Here is a 5,966-nt window from a genome sequence, read left to right on the forward strand (position 1 = left end):
TCTCGGTGTATTCTGTAGTTACTATAGGTAGGTGGATGGTCTGGGTGTACTCTGTAGTTACTATAGGTAGGTTCATGGTCTGGGTGTACTCTGTAGTTTTTATAGGTAGGTTCATGGTCTCGATGTATTCTGTAGTTACTTTAGGTAGGTTCATGGTCTGGGTGTATTCTGTAGTTACTATAGGTAGGTTCATGGTCTGGGTATATTCTGTAGTTACTATAGGTAGGTTCATGGTCTCGATGTATTCTGTAGTTACGTTAGGAAGGTTCATGGTCTCGGTGTATTCTGTAGTTACTTTAGGTAGGTTCATGGTCTGGGTATATTCTGTAGTTACTATAGGTAGGTCCATGGTCTGGGTATATTCTGTAGTTACTATAGGTAGGTCCATGGTCTGGGTGTATTCTGTAGTTACTATAGGTAGGTCCATGGTCTGGGTGTATTCTGTAGTTACCATAGGTAGGTTCATGGTCTCAGTATATTCTGTAGTTACTATAGGTAGGTCCATGGTCTGGGTATATTCTGTAGTTACTATAGGTAGGTTCATGGTCTGGGTGTATTCTGTAGTTATTATAGGTAGGTGGATGGTCTGGGTGTACTCTGTAGTTACTATAGGTAGGTTCATGGTCTGGGTGTATTCTGTAGTTATTATAGGTAGGTGGATGGTCTGGGTGTACTCTGTAGTTACTATAGGTAGGTTCATGGTCTGGGTGTACTCTGTAGTTATTATAGGTAGGTTCATGGTCTCGATGTATTCTGTAGTTACTATAGGTAGGTTCATGGTCTGGGTGTATTCTGTAGTTATTATAGGTAGGTTCATGGTCTGGGTGTATTCTGTAGTTATTATAGGTAGGTGGATGGTCTGGGTGTATTCTGTAGTTACTATAGGTAGGTTCATGGTCTCGGTGTATTCTGTAGTTACTATAGGTAGGTGGATGGTCTGGGTGTACTCTGTAGTTACTATAGGTAGGTTCATGGTCTGGGTGTACTCTGTAGTTTTTATAGGTAGGTTCATGGTCTCGATGTACTCTGTAGTTTTTATAGGTAGGTTCATGGTCTCGATGTATTCTGTAGTTACTTTAGGTAGGTTCATGGTCTGGGTGTATTCTCTATAGGTTATTCAGTATAGGAGCTATATCTTATGATAAGCTCCGCCTACAGTAATATTAATAAAACAAACATACATTTTAAAAAATATATATTTTATTGAAATAAAACCATCCGCACAATCCTCGTTAGCCATTAAAAAAAAAAAAAAAAACCAAAAGAAACCACTTCTACTAGTTACCAACATAGTCTATCAATTCCCCCTCCCCTAATTTACCTGTCCTGGTCTAGTATTACGCTAGGTTCACACCTGCGTTCATCTGTCCGTCCTGAGCTTTCCGTCTTCTGCATGCCAGAAGTCGGAAAGCTCAGACCGGGTCCGGCCGTGAGCGGTGGTGAGCGTTTTAGGCTCTCCGCCGCGAAACCGGATTTTTTTTATCCGGACACAGAGTACTGCATGTCCGACTCTGTGTCCGGATTATAAAACCTGGTTTCGCGGCGGAGAGCCTAAAACGCTCACCGCCGCTCACGGCCGGACATCTCTCTCACCCATTCAAATGAATGGGTGAGAGAGACTCCTGCAGGTTTCCGTCTCCTGCCTCTGTTTTAGGCAGGAAACGGAAACCTGAACTACGGAGACCCGAACGCTGATGTGAACGAGCCCTTTCCTGGTTTCATGGAATAAACCAGCCACTGTCATCTCATGTGATGGGGTTACTGGAGTAAAGACAGGATCACATGTGCGCCAGGTTCTACGTTGTGTAAAGAGGACCTTTCACCTCCTGGGGCACATGCGGTTTAATATACCGCTAGAAAGCCAACAATGTGCTGAATTCAGCGCACTATCGGCTTTCCTTTTCTGTGGCCCTGGTGAAGAGCTATCAGTGCCGGTACCGTCGCTCTTCACTGTCAGAAGGGCGTTTCTTACTGTCAGTCATCTATAGCGCTGTACTGTGAGAGCAGGGGGCATTGCTTACCGCCCAGCGATGATGGACGAGTACTATCAGGAGGGGATGTGGGCGTTCCTCACCGCTCTCACAGTACAGCACTATAGACGCTACTTTGAGGAAGGGCGTCCCTGACTGTCAGAAACGCCCTTCTGACAGTGAAGAGCTACGATACCGGCACCGATAGCTCTTCACCGGGGCACAGAACGTGAATTCAGCGCACTGTCGGCTTTCTAGAGGTGTATTACACCGCATGTGCCCCAGGAGGTGAAAGGTCCTCTTTAAATCCGTCAGGTGACCTGAATGATGAAAAGCCAGATCGCTAAAACATCGGTTACTCATGGACACCAGTGGACTACATTGACCTAATGGGGTCAGCCGTTTCCACACTGAAAGGGGCAGAGAGAACAATCCTCCGTGCAGGACTTTTCTCTCTGCCGATTTCTGCAGCCGATGTGAATCTAGCCACAAATTTAGTCCAGTGACCTTCTTTTTTATTTAATGGAGAACCAGAATGTGAGGCCTCCTCCTGCTGAAAGGATAGTACCTGAGGATAGGCCATCAGTATTAGATGTGCGGGGGCCCCTGCAGATCTCCGGTGCTGTACAAACTGTAGTGGTGAGTGTAGGTACCGCAGCGATGCAACATTACAATCTCTGTACCGGAGATATGCAGGGGTTTCACATGTTGGGGTTCCCCTGCAGGTCGGGGGGGGGGACACAGACAGCCTACTATACAAATAAAGAAGGGGTCGGCAACCTTCGGCACACCAGCTGTTGTAAAACTACAACTCCCAGCATGTATACTGGCTCTGCTGTTCTTGGAACTCCCATGGAAGTGAATGGAGCATGTTGGGAGTTGTAGTTTCACAGCAGCTGGAGAGACGAAGGTTGCTGACCCCTGGAATAAAGTATAGCAGCCCTAATCTTCCTTAGGGTTACACCTGCTATACAGGGACAGTAAAGTGACACTGACATTTGTTAGAATTGCTAACTCATGCACTAGAAAGGGTTAATTGCAGTCATAACCTGACCACAACTAGACCCAAGTGCAGGAGTCACAGTCAAGGGTTTACACTCGGTTATGACACACAGACAAGTAATGTCTTAAGATTCGCCCCCATCTAGTGCAGGGACTCTTCCTGCTCTGAAGGAGTCCCTGCATTGTGAGTAACCTCTTTATACAGCAATGACCATCAGTTTGGTGCTAGTAATCACTGCAGGGTTGGAGAGTGAGCAGTGCAGAGTATTTATGCATACAGCTTACACAGGAGGCAGCCCCCAGGTCCTGGATGTCCCCTAGCATACAGACGGCAGCCCCCATGCCCCACTCAGGTTACAGATAGCAGCCCCCCATCCCCCTCATTATACAGCAGGAGCACCCTAACACGTAGGTGGCATCACCCCAGGTGCTGGACCCTTCCAACACACAGGCAGCATCCCCAAACACACACAGGTAGTAGCATCTTAGTGCCCATCAACAACCCCCACCCACATACAAGCAGCACTGCAGGAATCCCCCATTTACATGAAGGCAGCACCCAAATGACCAAAACACAACAAAGCAGTACCTCAGAACCTCCGCCACATGCCCACAGGTGGAAGTACCCAAGGGGCCACCACCAAAACCACCTCACACACACAGGTAGCATCCTAGGGGCCTCCAAACAAGGACACAGGTGGCAGCACCCTGGGACCACCTCCAGAACTCCCTCTCACACACAAGCAGTGCCCCAGGAACCCAACACACCAAATTCAATACCCCTGGGATCCCACACAAACGCATGCAGCAGAGAGAGAGAGAGATAGTCGGGGTCCAGTAGCACTATGTGACAGCAGCAGAGGAAAGCCTGGTTTCCCGACCACTATATACATTGTAAATGAGAAGGGACACCGGCATGTTGCCAGGCCCTTTTTCAATAGATACTAGCCCAGGGGAGGTGACTTAAAATTATAAATAGATATACTCACCTCTCTGCGTCCTCTCCGGCGTCTTCCATCATGTGACTGAGGCCTGAGATTAGGCCCCAGCAGTCAGATGGAGCGCAGCGGCGTAATGATGTCAGTGACCCCTCATGTGACTGCTGAGGACCAATCACAGGCCTCAACAGATACTTCAGGAAGATGCTGAAGACAGCCGGAGCCAGGATGCCCAGGAAAGGCGAGTATTAGTGATTGTTATTTTTATTCATCTACCCTGGACCTCCGATTATTATACTCTGGGGTCTGAGGAGACCACAGTGGGGTCACTCACTCTCTCTCCTCAGCCTCATCCAAGGTGCAGTCCCATGTAACTACATCACTCTCTCCCCTCAGCCTCATCCAAGGTGCAGTCCCATGTAACTACATCACTCTCTCTCCTCAGCCTCATCCAAGGTGCAGTCCCATGTAACTACATCACTCTCTCTCCTCAGCCTCATCCAAGGTGCAGTCCCATGTAACTACATCACTCCTTCCCTCAGCCTCATCCAACATACAGTCCCATGTAACTACATCACTCTCTCCCCTCAGCCTCATCCAAGGTGCAGTCCCATGTAACTACATCACTCTCTCTCCTCAGCCTCATCCAAGGTGCAATCCCATGTAACTACATCACTCTCTCTCCTCAGCCTCATCCAACGTGCAGTCCCATGTAACTACATCACTCTCTCCCCTCAGCCTCATCCAACGTGCAGTCCCATGTAACTACATCACTCGCTCCCCTCAGCCGCACCCAATGTGCAGTCCCATGTAACTACATCACTCGCTCCCCTCAGACTCATCCAAGGTGCAGTCCCATGTAACTACATCACTCTCTCTCCTCAGCCTCATCCAACGTGCAGTCCCATGTAACTACATCACTCTCTCCCCTCAGCCTCATCCAAGGTGCAGTCCCATGTAACTACATCACTCTCCTCAGCCTAATCCAACATGCAGTCCCATGTAACTACATCACTCTCTCCCCTCAGCCTCATCCAAGGTGCAGTCCCATGTAACTACATCACTCTCTCTCCTCAGCCTCATCCAAGGTGCAGTCCCATGTAACTACATCACTCTCTCTCCTCAGCCTCATCCAAGGTGCAGTCCCATGTAACTACATCACTCTCTCTCCTCAGCCTCATCCAAGGTGCAGTCCCATGTAACTACATCACTCCTTCCCTCAGCCTCATCCAACATACAGTCCCATGTAACTACATCACTCTCTCCCCTCAGCCTCATCCAAGGTGCAGTCCCATGTAACTACATCACTCTCTCTCCTCAGCCTCATCCAAGGTGCAATCCCATGTAACTACATCACTCTCTCCCCTCAGCCTCATCCAACGTGCAGTCCCATGTAACTACATCACTCTCTCCCCTCAGCCTCATCCAACGTGCAGTCCCATGTAATTACGTCACTCTCTCCCCTCAGCCTCATCCAACATGCAGTCCCATGTAACTACATCACTCTCTCCCCTCAGCCTCATCCAACGTGCAGTCCCATGTAACTACATCACTCTCTCCCCTCAGCCTCATCCAACGTGCAGTCCCATGTAACTACATCACTCTCTCCTCAGCCTCATCCAACACGCAGTCCCATGTAACTACATCACTCTCTCCCCTCAGCCTCATCCAACGTGCAGTCCCATGTAACTACATCACTCTCTCCTCTCAGCCTCATCCAACGTGCTGTCCCATGTAACTACATCACTCTCTCCCCTCAGCCTCATCCAAGGTGCAGTCCCATGTAACTACATCACTCTCTCCCCTCAGCCTCATCCAACGTGCAGTCCCATGTAACTACATCACTCTCTCCTCTCAGCCTCATCCAACGTGCCGTCTCCTGTAAAACAATCCTCTCTCTCCCCTTCCAGCCTCCATTACCACGCTACAATCCTCTCTGCTTTCTGTTCTCCATCTACATGTGTTCGGCTTCGGCTTCCTCTATACAGCACCGAGCAGTGATGGCCGAGACCCCGCCCTCCTCTGGGAGGCCACGCCCCTTCCTGTGACATCATAC

The sequence above is a fragment of the Leptodactylus fuscus genome, chromosome 10, assembly GCF_031893055.1.
Source record: "Leptodactylus fuscus isolate aLepFus1 chromosome 10, aLepFus1.hap2, whole genome shotgun sequence".
Lineage (NCBI taxonomy): Eukaryota > Metazoa > Chordata > Amphibia > Anura > Leptodactylidae > Leptodactylus > Leptodactylus fuscus.